The following is a 20,834-nucleotide window of genomic DNA, read 5'->3' as shown; positions in this document are numbered from 1 at the left end:
TGGGCTGAGATTTACACTCAAATAGTTTGGTTCCTGAACCTGTGTACTTAAATTATTAAGTTTTATGCTTGGCAGACTTTTTTTGTTTGCTTGTTTATTTTTGTCAGTCATGAGGTTTGAACTCTGGGCCTGGGTGCTATCCCTGAGCTCTTCAGCTCAAGGCTACCACTCTACCATTTGAGCCACAGCATCGCTTCTGGTTTTCTGGTGGTTACTTGGAGATAAGGGTCTCACAGACTTTTGTGTCCAGGCTGGCTTTGAACCGCCATGCTCAGATCTCAGCCTCCTGAGTAGCTAGGATTACAGGCATGAGCCATTGGCACCTGGCTTGACAATCTTTTTATACAACCTGAATCTTTACTTGTGGGCATTCTAACTTGACCTGAATTATTGTTGAAACATATCAGCGAAAATTGCTATGGTTCTGTTTTGCAACTTATCACTGAGTTTTGTTGTATGTTTTAGAGACCTTCAAACTCAATTGTCCTCTTCCTGGTAGACTCTGATTCATTGCCTGATTGAAACTTCACCATTCACTCTTGTGATTTACCACCTGCCAATGAGAAAAAGTCACAGTAGCCCTGACATAAGCTGAAAACTTGTTTAAAGTAGATTGGAGAAAATGTGCATTTTATTATCATTATTATTTATAGTGGTATTGGGGATTGAACTCATGGATTCATGTTTACAACCCTATACTCTTACTATGTGTGCCACGCCTCTAGTCTCCTGTTAGACTGGATATTTTCAAGGTGGAGTGTGACTTTATGCCCAGAATGGCTTGGACTTTGATCTTACTTGTGCTTCCCTATGTGGCTGAGGATAAAAGTTGTATGTCACTGAAACCACGCCATTGGTAGAGATGAATAAAGTCTCACAAACTAAGCTTGAGCTGGCCTTGAACCACAATCCTCTGATCTCTGTCTCCCAAGATTACAGGAATGAGCCACTGTGTCAGTTGAGCTGTGTTTTTAAAAAACAGCTCCTTGGGCCGGGAGTTTGCCCTAGTGGTAGAGTGTTTGCCTAGCATGCACAAAGACCCGGGTTCGATTCCTTGGTACCACATACTTAGAAAAAGCCGGAAGTGGTGCTGAGGCTCAAGTGGTAGAGCTCTATCGTTGAGAAAAATCCAAGGACAGTGCTCAGGCCCTGAGCTTAAGCCCAGGAACGTAAAAACAAAAACAAAAACAAAAAACAAAAAAAAACAGTTCCTTGCTGGGCTCTGTGGCTCATGCCTGTAATCCTAGCTACTCAGGAGGCTGAGATCTGAGGATGGTTGTTCAAAGCTGGCCTGGGCACTAAAGAACATGAGACTCATCTCCAATTAATCACTAGAAAACAGGAAGTAGGGCTGTGGCTCAGGGGTAGGGGATAGGGCAGTAGCCTCGAGCTGAAGAGCTCAGGGATAACACTCAGGCCCAGAGTTCAAGCCCCATGACCCACAAAAACAACAAAAAAACCAAAACAACCACCACCAAAAATCCCAGCACCAACAGCAAATGCTATTAGCCATATCCAAGCTAGGTTAAGTTCTTTTAGTTTTCCTGTAGCTTAAGGCTAGAGCTTTTGTCCTTGGTTAAATATTGGCATTGGGGCAGCCAAGCAGCAATTTTTCAGGTGTGAGTTGAAGATTTCATATGGTGCTTGAGTTGCCTCATGTTTTATGCAACCAGATATTTTTAAGTATGTCTAAGGAAGAGTCAGTTGGAAAGTAGAGTTGTACAGAGTGACATATAATTATGTATTCAAGATGTCTGATGGCTGTTGTTCTGGGTATGGAATGGTATATTTCAGCTCATGTTTTTTCTTCCCTTTTCAAGTTGGAAGTTTTTGTGGTAACCCTAATAATTATAGAGATAACTTAAGGATAGCAAGTACCAAGGGGTTTCATAGTAATAGGGAGAAAGAGAAGTAAAATGGGAAACTCTAAAACATCCTATTTAGGGCAGTATTTAGAGAGAGTGTGGTAATTGGGTCAGTTTATATATGCATGTCTTGGACTGAGTCATCTTGCATTGGAGGAAGGAAGAGTGTTTTGTACCTGATATTCTACTCCTGACTTATTGAGGCTCTTGTGTTAGAACAGGAAATGAGCAGGAAATGAGCTGACCATAGGCTGTGGAGGACTGTACACAGAGCTGGGATTCAACCACATCTTTCTATGATTCAAATATATTTGACCTTTGTCTTCTGGTCAAACAGATGGCAAGAAGTATTCACCATGTCAGGAGGAATACTAAAAGAGAAAATGCCCAGTGTGCTGTGATTGATTCTGGACTAAAAACATTTAAAATAATCAGGGTTGGGCCCAGTAGCTTGCACTGTAATCCTAGCTACAAGGGAAGTATAACTAGGAGGAATTATAGGTAATAGGATAGCTCTGACAAGAACAGAGATCTTATTTAGAAAACGATGAAAGCAAAAGTGGCTCAAGTGATAGCATGCTGGCCTTGCAAACATAAGACCCTGAGTTCAAACTCTATTACTATAAAAAACAAACAAAAAAGCACAACCCTATGGTTTTTCCAAAGCAAGTGGTTGTTTGATGCCAGCCATTCAGGGATGAGGCTGAGCCTACCTCATTCCTAGCAGAATGGGACATGTCATCAGAGGGTAATTTTGATCTAAACTGCAGCTCTTTACATTTATAAAAGAAAATATCAGATTCCAGATTTATTGTAACTCACTGCCTCCATGCTCCCAGCCAAATACCTGGGAGTGAGTATGAAATGAAAAAAATCCTCTATTATGCATTTTAACAAGATGGAGGAGGTGGGAAGAGGGCTTGTGTGAATGACACAGGACAGTGAACAATAGGAACATCACAGAGAACGGACAAACTCCCACAGAATCTTCTTGTCTTCTAGCTGACCTTCCTGGCAGCACTATCCATGGCTGAGTTCTTTCTGTGAGGGAGAAGGAGAGCAAAGATAGTGGACATACTCCCCAGAGTTGTTATATTTCAAAACTTATTCTTACCCCCATAAAACTATTTTCCAACTTCTTACACTTAGTGAAATATACTTATAAGCCCCTAATTTCTTCCATTAGCTTCAGTTATAATGATTAGTGTCAAATGTTTAATTTGCTTTGATTTGGACTCAGTGAAGACTGGAAGTTTGTATGATCCTGATTGTCTAATTTCTGACTGCATTTGTCTTCATCTTTGGAGACAGACCTTGACACATTACTGGAGCTGTGACTCTGCTGTGATCTCAGTTGGTTCCTTTGTTGACTAGATTGGCCCCACTGTTTCTAAACATGTCCTTGTTATACTTGGAACACTGTGTAGTTGTTTAAAAAATATTAGCTATTCACCTCCTAGACTGTGAGGTTTATTTCTTTTACTGTATCTTATACATCTTCATATCCCCAGTGCCCAGCTTGCTAACTTGGGGCCCACTCACCTGGCATTGAGTTAGTAAAGTTCTGTTGGATGAGCAGGGATGAGCAGACTGAGTTTTGTGACTTACTCATCCTTTCAAACCCACCATTTCCTTGTCTCTAAAGTGAATATGTTGATCTCTTACAAATTATCAATGCAAACTCAGCTGAACAAATGTGCATATTTTCTGTGACTATCAACATGCCAAGAAATGCAAGATCATTATAAAGTTCTACTACTATGACTCTATTGGAGCCCAAGCTATAAAATTTATTGTTTGTGAGAATGGAGAATTGCAATTTCCACCCATAGGGCATTTTCTAAATAATTGCTACTAAATATCAATACATATAATGTGCATTCAACTAGGAGGCTGCTAATAATATGAATGGCATTTTTATGTTATCAGATCATATTCTATGCACTGAGAAATATCCCATTATCCTTATAGCATCTGTAATGATCAAATCTAGATGTAATTATAATGTACAGATGAAGTAGGACTAGCAGAAAGAACCACACATTTTGGACACTGATAAGTAGCAAGCTGGAGGGCACTATGTTGACTATTGTATTCATTAAACATAAAAAAAGCAACCCATGATAAATTATCTTGCAAGACTTGGCTTATAGAGACTTCGCTTTGTAAAAGATACTTTTTTACAATGAGCAGGCATTTTTTTATAAAGGGATATAATTTAGTTTTTAGTTGTACAGAGGTTTTTTTGTTTTTGTCTGTTGTGAGGGACTGAATTCAGAGCCTTGGCACTGTTCTTGAGCTTTTATGCTGAAGGCCATCACTTTACTTTGAGCCATAGCTTCTGGTTTTCTCATAGACTTTCCTACCTGTGCTGACTCAGAACCATGATCCTCAGATATGAGCCTCCTGTAGCCAGGATTACAGGTGTGAGCCACCAGTGCCCTGCTACACCAGGGGCTTTAATTAAATAATACCATCCCTTCCATCATTTTCTCCTCTATCTCAACCCATCCCATCCCCCGATGTTGTTACCTGGTTCCATCTTTACATGTCTATATTGAGTGTCATGACTGTATGCACTCATTCTTCTGTCTGCCACCCCTTAGACAAAACGTATTTCGGCTTCCTGGTATTATTTTGTTAAACTATCAATTTAATTTTCAAAGGAGTTAGACTATTACAATCCTCCTTTATGTATACTATATTTAGTAAGTTGATTTTTATACACATGAATATAGCCTGTATATGACTTCATATATGTTTATTATTTAGATTGAACTTCTACTTTGGAGAGAAAACATGTGCCCTTTGTCTCTGTGAGCCTGACTTACTGCATATAGCCTGATTTTTCCCAGATCCATCCATTTTCCTGTGAATGACTTATTTTTCCTGATGAATAAAATTCTATTGTACATATAAGTAGAAAATGAAACATAAATAGATATTTCTATCGACATCTATAGATACCCAGATATCTTTCTAGCCAGCTATTCTATAGAGATGTCTATATCAATATGTTTCTATATCTGTCTATCTAACTCATGTTTTCTTGATCCATTCATCCATTGTATGGCATCTAGGCTATTTTTATAATTTGACTGTGGTGAATAATACAGTGATGAACATGGGTGTGCAAGCGTCTTTATTCTATGCTGCTTGTAATATTTTGATAAGTGCCCTAGAGTGGCGATATTGTTGGATCATAGGATAATTCCTTGTTTAGTTTTTTGAGGAACCTCCACACTGCCTTTTGTAGTTGTTGCACTAACTTTATTCCCAACAGTGATGAAGTAGTGCTCCTTTTGACCGACATCTTCAACAGCATTTGTTGTGCCTATCCTTGTTGATGGTCATTCTAACTAAAGGTGGAATATCGATGTTGACTTGCATTTTCTTGCATGGCCAGAGCTGTTGACAATTTCTTTATGTGTTTCTTATTTTTAACTTCTGAAAAATCTATTTAGTCATTTGCTTATTTATTAATTAGACTACTGTTTCTTTGGGGTAATTTTTGAGTCCTTGCATATTCTGGTTTTTAGGCCCTTGTCAGAAGACAAAGACTTCCTATTCTGTAGGCTGACTTTTTTTTTTTTTTTTTTTGCCAGTCCTGGGCTTGAGCTCAGGGTCTGAGCACTGTCCTTGGACTTTCTCAAGGCTAGAGCTCTATCACTTGAGCCTCAGCACCACTTCTGGCTTTATTTCTATGCATGTGGTACCACGGAATTGAACCCTGGTCTTTGTGCGTGCTAGGCAAGCATTCTACCACTAGGCCCAACTCCCGGCCCATAGGCTGCCTTTTTTAGCTTGAGTTGATTAGTTGTACAGAAACTTTTTGGCTTGATGCAATGCCATTTGTCAATTTCTCTTATTTGCTGAGCCCCCTAGAATTCTATTCAGGAAGTTCTTGCCTATACCAATAAATTATGTTTCTCTTGTTTCTTCTTGAAATAGTTTCAAATCTTATGTTGAAGTCTTTGATCCATTTTGAGTTGATATTAGTGTAAAGTGAGAGACAGGGTTCTAATTTCACTCCTCTCCATATGGATGTCTATTTGTCAAGGAGGCTGTCACTTATCCAACACATAATTTTGGCTTTCTTGTCAGATATCAGATGACTAGGTATACAGGTTTATTTATGGATCTTCTAGTGTATTCCATTGGTCTTTCAGGTCTGTTTTTGTGCCAGTACTAAGCTTTAAAAAAAATTATTATGGCTGTGCAGTCAAGATTGAAACCTGGAATTGTGATATCTCTAAAACTGCTGCTACTGCTTCCTCTTCCTCCATTTCCTCTTCCTTAGTCTCCTCCTCTTTCTCTTCTTCCTTCTCTTTCTTCAGCCTAGAATAAGCAGGTATTATTTTATAATTATCAAAACAAAACAGTAAATGATCATTTCATTTGGGAATTGTCTACATCATATAAAAAATAACGAGGAAGCTGGTTAATTTCTCTTTTAGGGTAGCAAAAGTTGCTGACCTACTGCTTAAAGGACCATTTGATACCAAGCTCTCTAGTATTCTTTCTTTTCCCCACTCTGCTCCTCACTACTTATTTCTTGGGACTCAATTGTTCTCTTGGATTTTTCATACTTGGAAAGGCAGGTGAAACTTTAGCTAGTTAATGATGTAGCATCTGATCTTAGTCACTGTATAAAAAGGTTCTAGGCAGCAAATGGAAGAACTAGCTCTCTAACTTAGTATAACAAATTACTATATTCTAGAACATACGGAAATTTTCAAATTTAATGAAATCTGTTACCGGTATCAGAAGGGGTTCAACCTGTGGAGTAGCCAGTTGGCTTAGCACCGATCATGGAACCCATGATTTTCTGTAGCACTGTTATGATGTCTATGTTTTTCAGTAGGAGTCTAGTTGATGGTCTAGTGAAGACATCAACTTCTAATACAGACAAACACTTTGTTCAGGCAACATGACTCCCACCAGCCATCTGGTCTACCAGCCTCTGCCAGACCAGCTCTGCACCTTGCTGCCTGTGGAATTCTAATTCTCACTGTTGCCTTGGAAATATTTGTTGGCACAGAAAGTTCTCACACTCACTGGCCCAGATGTTTGCTGAATTCCAGGGCTAGTATAGTCAGCCAGACAAATTCCAATTTTCAAATGCTGCTTGTGACCATGAAACTTTGTCAACTCAGACTTTTATAGGGCCAGTGGGGCTGGAGAGACAGGGAGGGAGAGAGGGAGGGAAAAAGAGAGAGAGAGAGAGAGAGAGAGAGAGAGAGAGAGAGAGAGAGAGAGAGAGAGAGAGAGAGAGAGAGAGAGAGAGGGAGGGAGGGAGGGAGGGAGAGGGAGGGAGGGAGGGAGAGGGAGGAGGGGGAGAGAGAGGATATGTTTGGGAGGAGTCAATATAAAGATTAATAAGCAATTTCCAACCATAGCACAAATTTATGTTTTGATTTTCAAGGATTTTGAGCATTAGTAGGGATCAAATAAAGACAACAACATGTCTAAAAGATGGATGGTCCTGGAGTTTAAAGTCATGTTTTATAAAGGATAGTACTAAAATTCTTTTAGAAAGATCTGGAGCTTATTTCACCTCTGAATTTCTAATCACTTTACAACCTTCTCTAGTAAAATGTCTCAGAATTTGATTTAAGTAAAGATGTTGTCTATGTATAAGCAGCTTTGTTTAATGACAAGGGTACAATTACTTAAAAATTGTCTGTCTGTGTGTCTGTCTGTCTGTGTGTCTGTCTGTCTCTTTAGTAGTCCTGGGGCTTAAACTCAGGGCTTTTGCATTATCCCTGGGCTTTTTTTGCTCAAGGCTAGCACTGTACCATTAGAACTCCTCCTCTACTACATCCTCCTCCTTTTTGTGCTTAATTGGAGATGAGAGTCTCATGGACTCTCCTGCCCATGTTGGCTTTGAACCTCAATTCTCAGATCTCAACTTCCTGAGTAGCTAGGATAACAGGTGGCACTTGACTTGAAGGTAATTTTTTTTCTAGTAACAAAGTCTTTCTCCCTCTAAAGTTTCAAGTCTGTATTTCTACCCTTCCTGCCTCACTTCCATCCTCCCTCCCTCTTTCTCTTGATACTTTCCTTCATCTCTTTCTTCTTCCTTTCCTTGATATCTCCTCCCCTCCACTTCCCATTCTCCCCTTCTCTCCCCTCCCTGCTCTCCCTCTCCCTCACCTCCCTCTTTTCTCTTTTCCTACACAGTTAAATGCCATTCTTTGGCAGTGTTCTTGTCAGAACTGAAGGTACAACTTTGGACTAAACAAACTAGTTCCCTTACTTTCAAGAACCTGATCTCCCAGTAGGGCAATTCAGATAATAAGTACACTTGAAAAGAATTTCAGATAATATTAAATTCTGTGAATAAAAGTAAATGAGGGGGGAGAAAGAGGGAGGGAGGAACTGAGAGATGTAGAGGAGGGCTTGTTGTTTTTTATTTGGTGTTCTGGGCACTGTCTCTGGGAAAGTGATCTTTCGGCTGAGACCTGAATGATGAAAAATATGGGAAATACCAGGTCCAGGAACTTCTGCTTCTCCACATGGAAATAGTGCCAGGCTGGGAGAGGGGGCAGTGGGTACTGCTAATTCCTTCCTCACAGGCTACTTGGGATCAATGAAGTCCACATGCAGGGGGGTCCAAATGGTCAGAAAAGCTTTGTGCACAGAAGTCTTCAATGATGACAGCAGAGAAAATGAAAATGCATTCCTCACTTTCATGTTTCGTAACTCTGAAAACCTACTGATTCTGGAGGCCAGAATAAAAGGCCTGTTAGGGCCAGCCTTTTGATTTAGGGAGTAGAGCCAACAAGATGAGGCCAGAATCTGGCTCTGCCTGGAGATGACCAGTGAGGTTAATTATGTTCTACTGTTTGCCAACTTCATTTCAGAAGTTCACTGGAATTTGCTCTTTGATGGATATGTTGGACATAGCACTTTTCTGGATGGACCACACCCCTGATTTATTCATTCTGATTCCTCCTCCCCCAAGGAAGTGCAAAGCAGGAAACTTGGAGACAGGGATAACTTAAGAGCTTCAGGATCCTTTGCTGAAACTCCCAAGTTCTGCATGTGGGAGTGTGGAAGATGTGGCTTGGCCTGGGAAGATTTGACAGCAGGTGTTCACTTATGACTGCCAAGTGCTAGATGAGAAAGATTCCACATTGCAAGAATGGTGGGGAAAGCACATTTTCCTATATGTGGCCAATTTGAATTTATTCTGACTGGTAGTTATCATAGACTTCATTTTAAAAACTGCAAACTGAATGCTAGTGGCTGCCAACTGGGCAGAAAAGTTCAGGAGACTCCAACTCCAAAATAGCTAGTAAAAAGCAGAACTGGAACTGTGGCTCAATCAGTAAGCCCCTTGTCTTCTTATTTTAATGTCAGAAATTCAGATAACTTTATAAACTTTTTTTAACCACTTGTACTAATTAGATCTATACATCTGACACAGAATTTTTCTTTTCTTTTTTGTATATAATTAGCTTTTTTAATCTATTCTATATTAACAAATCATTGCACCATTTTTTAATCTCACAAGCATGTATCAGTTTTCAACTTTAATTTTTATATTTAGTTGTAACAAAGGAGTTTAATGAAACAATTTATGAATACAATGTATCTTGATCAGTGTTGCCCCTTTCAACATTCTTCCATCTCTCCTCTACTTCCCTCTTCACTCTTCTTAATTTTGTTGGATATATGTTGGATTTTTTTTACTGCATTCTTTCTCTTTCTATAAGCAAGAAAGTCTGTTGATGATTTAAGTAGTTCTAGTGATTGTTTTTCTTTTTCTTTTGTAGTGATACTGGGGTTTGAACTTGGGACCTTGTGCTTGCTAGTCAGGCTCTCTACCATTTAAGCCACATCCTATGCATTCTCCTATATTCAGAATACTTGGCATTTTGGATAACAAAGCTCATATGATTTATGACATTGGATGGGATAAATGAAGTCTATTGTTTTTAGGCCCATATTGCCACTGATTGAGCTTTCATCCAGCTTAATGTTTTGGGTTTTCAGGGCATTTGGAATTTTGCGTGGTGGAAAATGGATTGAGGACTATGATAGCTCTTTGCATCTGCTCTGGCTGATGCTGCTGTTAGCTGTTGCCCAGGCCCTTAAAATGTGACTTCTCCAGGTTTCTGTTTCCTGTAGGAAATCTGGGCTTCTTGTGTGTGTTACGGTCAAAGAGGAAAGCAGAGGACAATTTATCAAAGCTCTTCCTTCTGGGTGTCTATGTTAGGTCCTGATTAGCTCTCTCTCTCACTTGTACACGTATTCCTCTGGGCTCCCAGATTTTATAATCATTCTGCTGTATGACATTGTCCATTGCTGGGTACAAATGGATTCTTAAGTTTAAAAGAGCATGCTTTTTTTCTTCAGAACATTTAAAAAGATTTTAGCTACAGAACACCAAGTTAAGAATCATCTGCTTGTTTTCATAGCGAGATAATGACTTCTAATGGCTTCATGTCTATGAAGGGTCTTAGTTGCAGGCACTGTACCGGTGTAGATTTTTTCTTTCTTATTTCCTTTTTCTTGGTCTGGGTTTCCATCCTGTTCAGTATTTCCATACCCTCTAGGCGCCTTCCCCTCCACCCACTTCTATTTCTGTTTGCCTGCTATCTTTGCCTGCTACCTTCTAACCAGTGGTGTTCACTTTTATTTTTTCCTACAGATTAGGTGTCTGTGGGTGTTGGCTCAGACAATCCATTTCTAATCTCTGGAAACAGTTGTTTACTGAACACGTCACCGCATCTCTTCCTCACTTTTGTGTCCCAGGTTTTTCGTTTTTCTATTTGGGTCTCACTCACACACATAGACACTTCAGTTTCTAATTTCACAGTTTTAGGGAGCATAGTTGATGGACATCTGAGCTGTGTATGAGGTGCTGCTGATTTTTGTGTGTGTGTGTGTGTGTGTGTGTGTGTGTGTGTGTGTGTGTTGGTGTTTGTGTGTATGCATATGCTCATAAGCATGCACATGCCAGCTGGATGCTGTTCCTGATATTTTTTTGTGTGAAAGTGAGTGCTCCACTTCTGACTTTTCCATGGTTAATCGGAGATAAAAGTCTCATCAAAGCCAGCCCAGCCTGGTTTTGAACCGTGATCCTTAGATCTTAGCCTCCTAAGTAGCTAGGATTCTAGCATGAGCCATGGGCACCCAGAGGTGCCTCTGTTTTAAAGAACATTTAGTCGGGCATGATGTCCCTCACTTGCAGTCTTAGCTCCCATACAGGTAGAGATGAAGAGAGATTCATAATTTGAGGCTAACAAACTTACCCCAGGCAAAAAATATTTGTGAGTTTGTTTCAGTAAACAAACTGAGTAACCCTTGCTATAAGAGGTATAAAGAGGAGAATTGTTTTCAAAGGCTTGCTCTGGGCAAAAATGCAGGGCCCTACCTGAAAAATAATCAGTGCAAAAAGTATGACACGGTACATGGCCTATCTAGCAAGTGCAAGAAGACTTGAGTTCAGATACCAATACCACCACTAAACAAAAACAACAACAAAAATACCTGAACACACACACACATACACATATTTTATATGCATGTGAGTGGTTTTGATCTGAAATCCAGAGCTGCTAACTATGAAATCTTTGCAAGTATTAACAGAGTGCAAAGATTCCTGTACAATTCCACATGGCTCTTAGTTCTTTTCACAGCATGGGTAATAAATACTTTTCTACATTTCCCTTTATAATAGTACAAATGTTTACAGTAGTATAGATGCTTCATAGAAGCCTTCAGTTAAATTTATCAGTTGTCACATGAGCCTAGCAATGTCAAGTTAGGAATATTACCTATATAGAGTAAATCAAGTGACTTTATCTTCTGAAGGTTTTATGTTGCTGCGTATTATATATGAGGAAAGACTTGGAAAAGGTGTTTACTGACTGTAATGTGTAGTACAGTTTTTTTTTCCATCCACTATTGTCATGAATGTCCCTTCCAGATTGGGCTGGCGAGAAACCATTCATTATTGCTCAAAAGAGCCACCCCAGTTCCAGAGCGTAGTCTTCAGAAATCAGCCTTTCTGGCTGTTGTGTTTATGATTCACATCTAGGAGGACTCACTAGCGGTTTTCTTTCATATAAAATATTCATTATAAGTAAGACTGTAAGAAATACTGCATTTGTATTCTTGGCACATATAATAGCACCTTGCATGATGCAGGCCTTGTGAGATTCCAGCTCCCTTTTAACTCTGAGCCCCAGATGGGGAGATGGTACTATAGTGTGAGCATCTTTTGTATGAAAAAATGAGGCTAGCAGTGTTTCAGATTTTGTTCAGATTTTGCTGTAGTTGTATATACATATGAGACATCTTTTGGATACACCCCAGGCCCTGGAGACAGAATTCATTGTGTTTAGTAACCACCCCATACATATTATTATACAATATTTTAAATCATTTTGTGCAGGGGCCAAAGGTTGTACTGATGAACAGAGTATCTTTTGCTCCTGCCTCTAGTTGTGACCTGTCACATGAGATCAAATGTGGAGTTTGCCCTTTGGTTGTGTAGATTTTTAACATGTCTCCGACTTTAGAGGATTGTGGATGTTTGGCCGAGGAATGTCCACCTGTATTAGCCTTGTCCCCCTGTGGCTGCCATGATTCCTGAGCACAGAACGAGACTGAGAATTAATGCCACAGAGATCAATGAATAGATGACTATCTGGCAGTCAGAGAAAGTGGCAGACTTACGTTCTTTTACATCTGAATATTTCTCAAGACATATTGGAAAGGGATAATTGGACTTTTTGTTGCTCTTCTGGCCTCTGCTTTCTTCCTATGACTGTGTCTGCCTGTGTGAACAATTTACTTCTTGTGACTCAAAGGGAGGATGTATCGTGTGTACCCATAAAGTTTGCCTGTAAGCCTACAAATGATGGATTTTGTTTTGCCTCTGCCCTGGGGTCAAGGGAATGGGTAGCTTTTTATTTATCAGCCTGCATAGCCATTTCCTCTCTCCTCCCTCCTGCCTGCCCTCTCCCTGTTGTAGGCAAGAAACCAGTTGGTCCCGTGCAGTGACCTCCTGGGACCAGACAGTTCTGGAAGCCTTTGTGTGCTCATTTCCTTGAAGAAGTGGAAGTTAACATGTTTGAAAGCAGGGCAGCTGTGGCCTGGTCCAAAGTAGCCATGCTGCTTATTTGTTTTTTCTGGATTTTTAACAAAGGAGCTTTTGCCAGGAGACCTTTGCACTCCTGCTCATGAAAACCCCCAATTACAAAAATAAAACAGAAGCTAGGCTGAAGGTTATCTCACAAAAACAGGACTCCTTCTTTCTTTAGATTGTACAAACAAGTGAGTTCTCTAGTTAAGTTTCAGTCAATCATCCCTGGTGAATATGGCCCAAGTTTTGCTCTATCTTTTAAGTTTTAGTCAATCATCCCTGGTGAATATGGCCCCAATTTTTGCTTTATCTTTTAACTCACAGCATGTTGTCTAGTCCTAGGGGCTCATTGATGCTTCCTTATCTTGTTTCTCCTCCATTGTTAAGTCCACTGAGGGGGAAAAAGAATAGTTAACTCTTTTATTTTTTTCCTTTTGTGTAGTCAGTAATTAGGAAAGAGAAAATGTAATTTGTGTGTTGGAAAATAAGAAATGATTTCCTTGGGTGGTCTGAACAACTAAGTAGATTGTTCTGTACTTGAGATCCTCTGAAATGGCACCAGTGGCTCATTCCTGTAATCCTAGCTACCTAAGAGATATGAAGATTGTGGTTTAAAACCTGTCCAGGAGAGGAAGTTCATGAAATTATTATCTCCAATTAACCAGCAAAAAGCTGGAAGAGAAGCTGTGCTCAAGTGATAGAGCAAAAAATCTCTGGGACAGTGCCCAGGTCCTGAGTTTAAATCTCAAGACTGGAACCCAAAAAGGGGGTGTTCTTAAATAGTGAGAGAAACAGCAATTAGGGTTTCCATCTGAGTGGGTAATGAGGAAAGGAAAGAGGAACTGTTGGGTAGATAGGGATAAAAAGTGTCAGACATAATACATGACAGACAACATGTATCCCATCATGGTGCTTCTTATTCCCACAGTGCCTTGGGCTCCTGCTCAAATGCTTCTTTTTCCCACAATTCTGTGAGTACCTTCTCAGATGCTTTTGCCCATAAATCCCTGAGTGTCCACCTAACCAATGAAAAGAGCCAGGGCAGCTCATGCATTATCCATTAAGCATTTAGCACAAAGTGTAGGGGAGGAGAGATGGGAGGAACCTTGCACTATAATCATCATCCACCACTATGACTCCATTGGATTTTATTTTATTTTATTGCATGGCTTTCTTCTCATTTGCATGTGAACCTATTCTGTTAAAAAAAAAAGGAGAAAGAGAATAAAAAGGATGAGGAATGTGAGCTTTCTTGATCCCAGGGATAAAAGGGTACACAGTCTCGTAGAAATGCAGTATGGTGGTAGTAAAGAGTGAATGCCAGCTCTGCCAGCTCTGCTTGTTGGCTGCCTTTTGAATCTTCAGCTTTTTCTTAATCTGTGGGCATGGGGCAAGTCATGTAGCCTTTTTGTGCCTCATCTGTAAAGTGGAATAATAATAATAGCCACCTCTTATTACTGTGGTTAAACATGCTCAGATTGCCAAAGCACTTAGAGAGTGTTTGCTAAGTAAATGAGGAAGAAACAGAAGTTAAGGTCAAGCAATCCTTGGGAGGGGACTGATTCCAAGTGAGCAGAAGTGGTCAGTGGTGATAGTAAAGGAAGAAGAGAAAGGAAGCAGGTTGGGGATCAGAAGGTAGAGATATTAAGGGCCCTATAACTATTCAGATATGTGACTTTATGCCAACCATTTAACCTCCTAGCAGTGAGAGATGACAGCTGGTTGGCTCAGTCTTCTTGGTGGTGAATTCCAGCCTCAGAAAACCATGCCCTCCTGTTTTCTGTTTTCTGTGGACTGCTAGAGCAGAAGCCACACGGTAGCTCAGATAGGACTGAGGATCAATGGTAGAGTTCACACCCTATCTAGGTCATCTCCTGAGCAAGAGAGAGCCATGAGGCCATTGCTCATGGTTTCCTGAGAGACTTCTCTCATTGGTCTTCCTTTTCTTGCTCAAGCATTGAGCGTTCCACTAGACGTTGCATGTAAAAGGGATTCCTTGTTGGAAATAGCTCTACTTGGGAAGGGAGGAAGTGGGATGCGGCAACATCCATTTCAGGTGCAGATCCTCCACCCAGGTGAGCGCTAGCCATGGGTGGGTGGGTAGAGGGAGGAATGGTTGTGGGATCTTCCTGCCACCCTCAGTAGCATCACTTGGGCTATTCTAGACCATCTGCATACTAGTTCTTTTTTTTTTTTTTTGCCAGGCCTGGGCTTGAGCTCAGGGCCTGAGCACTGTCCTTGGACTTTCTCAAGGCTAGAGCTCTACCACTTGAGCCTCAGCACCACTTCTGGCTTTTTTTTTTCTATATGTGGTACCGAGGAATCGAACCTGGGTCTTCATGCATGCTAGGCAAGCACTTTAACCACTAGGCCAAACTCCCGGCCCCGGCTAGTTCTTGATAATATGTGTTTGTGGTTTGGTTTTCTTTACTGTTCTTATTTTCCCTTTGGGCTCTTTAAATATTCTTGTCCCACAAGGTAGCATTAGTTTTTGTGTTGTTTTGTTTCTGAGGGTAGGGATTTGTTTCTAGTGCTCTGACCCAGCTTACTTGAATATATATTTGCCTGTGTTGAGACATTGAGTCGAGGCCTCATTTCTAAGGAGATAATTATTATTCTGGCATAGGATATGTGAACGGACTGTTCTTTGCAGATTTTACTATTTTTGAGAGGTGATGCTGACACCAGTGGCGTCTGGCAGCGTGGTGCTATTCAAACAAACATTCTGCTTGGTTGTGCTAGTGTTTGTGTCTGGCTGTGGTAGCATGATGTTCTCAGATTTAACCTCTAAAGAGTTATGATAAAGGAAGTGGTCATCGCATGTATAATTTTCAGGTTTTTTTTTCTTCATCTTTCCCTCTCTCCCTCCCTCCCTCTCTCCCTCCCTCCCTGTCATCCTCCTTCCTTCCCCCTTCCTCTTTCCCTCCCTCCTCCCTCCCCTATCTCTCTCTTCTCCCTCCCTTCTTCCTTCCTACCTTCCTTCCTTCCTTCCTTCCTTGGCAGTTTGGAATCATGGATTTGAACTCAGGGATTTGTGTTTACTAGGCAGGCACTTTACCCCTTGAGCCACATTTCTAGCCCTTTTTTGCTTGGCTTATTTATGTATTTTTGAATAGGTCCTTGAGTTTTTGTCTGGGGCTGGCCTGGGACTGCAATCCTCCTACCTGTGCCTCCTGTCTAACTAGGATTACAGGACTACACCACCATGCTTAGTTTATTGGCTGAGATGTACTTTACTAACTTTTTGCCTGGGGGATTGGTATGAAGCATGATTCTCCTAATGTCTGTGTCCTGAGTATAGCACTCAGGTCCTCTTGATTTTTCTTCAAGTTTTGTGAATCAGTCAATATGGGCTAGATTGTAATGCAATAACAAACTATTCAAATCTTGGCTGTTTAGAACAAAAAAGATTTTTAAAAAATTGTCACTACTCCCTATGCATTGAAGGTCGGCATTCACATAGACCTCATTCGTGAGTGCTGGTTGACAAATCTTCCCCATCTGGAATGTTTCCAGTCACCACGGTGAAATGAAGGAAAGGAAACATGGTGAATCAAATACCACATCTTGTGGATTTGGCCTAGAAGTAACATTACTGGCCATTCACATTCATTTGTAAGTCAATGAAAGACAAATCAGAGGGTTGTGTCTAACTTCTAGTGGGCCCGGAACCACAACCTCCTCGTGTTCTTGAAAGGAGGAAAATTGGAAGTATTTGACTCCAGATTTCTATGGACACTAGTGTTCTCAAGGTATATGAATGGAATATCTTCTAGTCCTACAGAGATTAAATTTTTGGAAATAGCTTTAGGAATTACAAAAGTGTTAGTGATGAAGCTAGCTGGATTAATATCCACCTCTACCTGGCCTATAATCTCAGCTGAGGCAGTTGAGATCAAGAGGATCATCGCTTGAATCAGCCTAGAAAAAGAATTCACAAGATCCTCAACTCAGCCAACAAAAAGCTGGGTGTGGTGACATGTGCCTGTCATCTCAACTATAGGAGAATCACAATGTAAGGTTCATTTGGCAAAAACATAAGACCCTATTTGAAAAATAACTAAAACAGAAAGGACTAGGGGCATGGTTCAAGTAGTAAAGCTTCTGCCTGGCAAATACTAGGCTCTGGGTTCAAAACCTCTTACTGCTCAAAATACAAAATAACAACAAAATCCATCTCTATATTTAAAAAAGATTGAGAATGTCTTCAATATCTTGCTTTCTCGGTTTTTAAAATAATTTCTCGAGTTATAAATAACTATTAAGTAATCTTAAAAGGATTTTTACTTATATGTGAAACACAACAGTTTCATGGTTTTGCCATATGTTAGATGTCTCAAAACTGAATGTGCCTAAAGAGAATAACTTCTTTATTAAATGCTGGGAATAACTTCTTTATTAAATTCTGGCTTAAAACTCAAAATTCCATTGAAAGCCAGTTTGTTTTTTTTCCCTTTTTCTTTTATATCATGATGTGCTGAAATTGGAATTCAACCACCATCATGGCTTCATAATGAAAAGTGTAGCAATTTTCCCCAACACCCAAGCAAGTTGTGTAAATATCAGACATTCATGTGAGATTGGGACTGACCTAGAACACAGCTGAATGCTCAGATTATTTCTACCTCCTCCCCTACAGCAGTTTCTGTGTAGATTCACATCCCATGCTTCTTGTCTGCTTCTTGGTAGGTTATGGGTTGCTTCCTAAAGTCTAGACGTAGAATGAAAAGTGATTATAAAATCCATTTCCTGTTCTTTCTTTCAAAATTCAAGAGAAAGACTCAAAGCTTTATAACATATCATCTTTCTCTTCTTGGTAGGGAGCAGATATTTCAGGTATCTATCCATGTGTTGGAATGTTAGCCAGCCCCTTACTACTTGTAGGATCTGGGATAGGTTGCTCAAAGTCTTCTAAGTCTCACTCTCATTCTCTGTCAGATGAAGAAAGTAAGAAGTATTTCAGAAGCTTGTTGTGAAAGTTAAGTATATGACGCATATTAAATGCCACTGTGTCTGTCATGTAATAAGGGTCCAACCAATATTCCCTGTTGGCATAGTGCTTACTGGTTTTTAGAAGACTTCGTCACATTTTGTCTCATGAGAATGAGTCAAGGAGGGGAAAGGCACGTAGCAGAGTTGGTTTTATAGTCATTTGTCAACACTCAAGAAGTCATTCTTAATTCTCTTGGAGCTACAATCATAGATGACCTAGCAAATACCTTATTGAATTATCCCATATGTCTGTTTTCTCCTTTAGTTATATTTTTCTTCATGTACCATCTTATTGATTGTTTATATGCTGTCATCTGCCAAGAATTAGTTGCAAACTTTGGGCTGGGAGTTTGGCCTAGTGGTAGAGTGCTTGCCTAGCATTCACAAAGACCCAGGTTTGCTTCCTCAGTAAGACATACATACGAAAAAAGCTGGAAATGGTGCTGTGGCTCAAGTGGCAGAGCTGTAGCCTTGAGAAAGCCCAATAACAGTGCTCAGGCCCTAAGTTCAAGACCTGGGACTGGCAAAAAAAAAAAGTTGCAAACTTTTCCCATGTGCTTAAGAGATTTAAATAGCCACCTTAAGAGTAGTGGTTAAGTAGAGCAAGGGAATGGATGTCAATACTACCAGAAGAAAACAATCAATAGCAGCAGCAACAACAACAGCAACCCTTTTAGTAATTCTAATAATAACAACTAATACTAATTACATCACTGTGTTAGTTAACTTTCCAAATGACCCAAGGTAATAAACTTGTAGGAGAGAAAAAAAAAATTGAGTTTGGCTCACTGTGCTGGAGATTCTGGTCTGTGATCAGCTGGCCATGTTGCTTTGGGTGTGAGATGAAGGCACATGATGGTGGACAGAGAGAACTCATTGACGTCACCAACCAGGGAGCAAAAGAAAAAGCAGCATCTTCCTCCTGATGCCACCTCCATCTTCTTCAGCGCATAGTCTAATGACTTCCCAGGAGGTTTCACCTCCCCAAAAGTTCCTCCTTGGGAATCAAACCTAAAGGGAGAAGGTTCAGATCGAAACCAAAGCAACTATGTGCCTAGTTGTTAACTGAAGTTTCTACTTTACATATAAAATCCATTCATCTTCCTTCAACCCTATAAGGTAACTACAGTTAGTTAAGAACTAATTAAGCTTCACTTATTATCTATATATTCAAGATGCAGTTAGAAAGTTAAGTGTTACACCCAAGGCAACATACTTAGGAAGTGCTCATTGTAACATCTGAATCCAGGACACTTTGATTTCTAATTAGCTTGATTTCTTTCCCCCTCACGAGGCTCAATTGGGTGGACAGGTTAAGTTTAAAATCCACTGGTTGTATTTCTGACTGTTGAATGCTGGGTGAATACTGTGCTTGAGTGGATTAATTGTGGCAGCTAAAAATAATAGAGTACATTGTTGGCTTTTTATGCAGTCTAAACTTGTCAGGGTGACTTTAAACACAAGTCTATTGCTACTCCTAATTCCTGATGAGTATTTTAGAGGCCTGGAAGCTTGGCTTTTGTGTAACTCTCCATTTATAACGTAAGATTTTATGTACATGTGGTCCTTCATGGAATTTAATAAAGAGAAGCAATAATGTAAATATAGAAACTAGGAAAATAAATAGTCCATACTTCCTTGTTTGAATAAGTGTGTCATTTTTCTTACCTCTAACAACTTTCTAAATTGACTTGTTAATAGGTCCAGGCATCTCCTGTCGTGGTTTAGAAATGGCTCCGATATTAGTTTCCCATTTGAAAACATTTCCAAAAGTAAGCATCAAGTCTAGGTGACAGCTACAGGTTGGAGTTTTCAATTAAAAATTTAAATTAATTAAAAATATCTTTCAGTAGTTGTAAGAGTTTCAAATCAACATGTCAGTTTGTAAATACAATGCATTTTGATAATGCCCCTCTCCCTTTCATCATTCTCCCTTTTTCCCAACTGCCATTCTTCCCCTACTTTCCCTAGTTCCATTTTCTCACATTATGTCTACATTCACCCATCATGCCTCTCTCCATGTTGAGTAATAAGCTTACTCAGCTGGGCACCATCCTTAAGTGATGCTGATGCTTCCTTTCTTAAAACCTGGCGGCTAAAATCCAGGACATGGGAGAATCAAATTCTTATTACTATAATATATTTCAGTAGATTCTGGTGCATAAGGGGCTGGAAGATTAGAAATTCTAATCTTGTTCTAATCTTGTTTCATGGTTCTCTTGGTCAACCCCCAACAAAACAGAACAAGACAGTATCTCTTAAAGGGTTAATGTCCTGGAATTTCTCACTTCACAATTGGTATTATGTTCTTTGCATTCTTGAGGAATTTTCTCACTGATGTCAAAAGACTTGGGGTTTGTTATTCAGGACAGTGGTCCAGTGACTTTACATATCACATTCTCTTAACCTTGAGAGAAATCTCTGCATGCTAATTGAGGAAGAAAAAAAAGTAGCACAAGTAGTTCTTCACCTACTTGAGTGAATGTATTAGCTAAAAAACAAAGCCCAGCGAGATCCTTGCAAAGGAATAGGCATTCTAGAGGTATGGCGGCTTAGTGCATTTGGATCATTTTGTAAATGTATGACTATCATGATCACAATTTGGGATCTATGATGTGGGCTAAAATGTTTTTGTTTGTTTGTTTTCCTGATTCCTTTTATTATTTTTATTTTTTGTTTGTTTTTGTCTGTTGGTCGTGGGGCTTGGGTTCTGAGCCTGCGTGCTGACCCTGAGCTCTTCAGCTCCAGGCTATCACCCTACCCCTTCGAGCATCAGCGCCACTTCAGGGTTTTTGGTGGTTAGTTGGAGATAAGAGTCTCAGATATCGACTTTTTGGGATTGCAGGAATGAGCCACCCTGCCCAGCTTCCTGATTC

The 20,834-nt window shown here is 40.0% G+C and overlaps 1 protein-coding gene and 2 long non-coding RNA genes across 3 annotated transcripts in view; 1 reads left to right on the top strand and 2 right to left on the bottom strand.

Annotated features, from left to right (window-relative positions):
- Positions 1-20,834, top strand: part of Limch1 (LIM and calponin homology domains 1) — a 292,070-nt gene that overhangs the window by 39,040 nt on the left and 232,196 nt on the right. The window lies entirely within an intron of this gene.
- LOC150055829 (uncharacterized) lies at positions 2,661-6,836 on the bottom strand. The gene is made up of 3 exons (XR_016537469.1): positions 6,624-6,836; positions 6,101-6,203; positions 2,661-2,906 (listed from the first exon to the last, which is right to left on the bottom strand). It is a non-coding gene; the product is annotated as an uncharacterized LOC150055829 (long non-coding RNA).
- LOC150055828 (uncharacterized) lies at positions 17,772-20,050 on the bottom strand. The gene is made up of 4 exons (XR_016537468.1): positions 19,998-20,050; positions 19,627-19,754; positions 18,748-18,969; positions 17,772-17,897 (listed from the first exon to the last, which is right to left on the bottom strand). It is a non-coding gene; the product is annotated as an uncharacterized LOC150055828 (long non-coding RNA).

Source organism: Megascapheus bottae, chromosome 13, assembly GCF_031878675.1.
Source record: "Megascapheus bottae isolate mThoBot1 chromosome 13, mThoBot2.hap1, whole genome shotgun sequence".
NCBI lineage: Eukaryota > Metazoa > Chordata > Mammalia > Rodentia > Geomyidae > Megascapheus > Megascapheus bottae.
The sequence above is the reverse complement of the archived record's forward strand: the minus strand, read 5'-3'. Positions and strand labels throughout refer to the sequence as shown.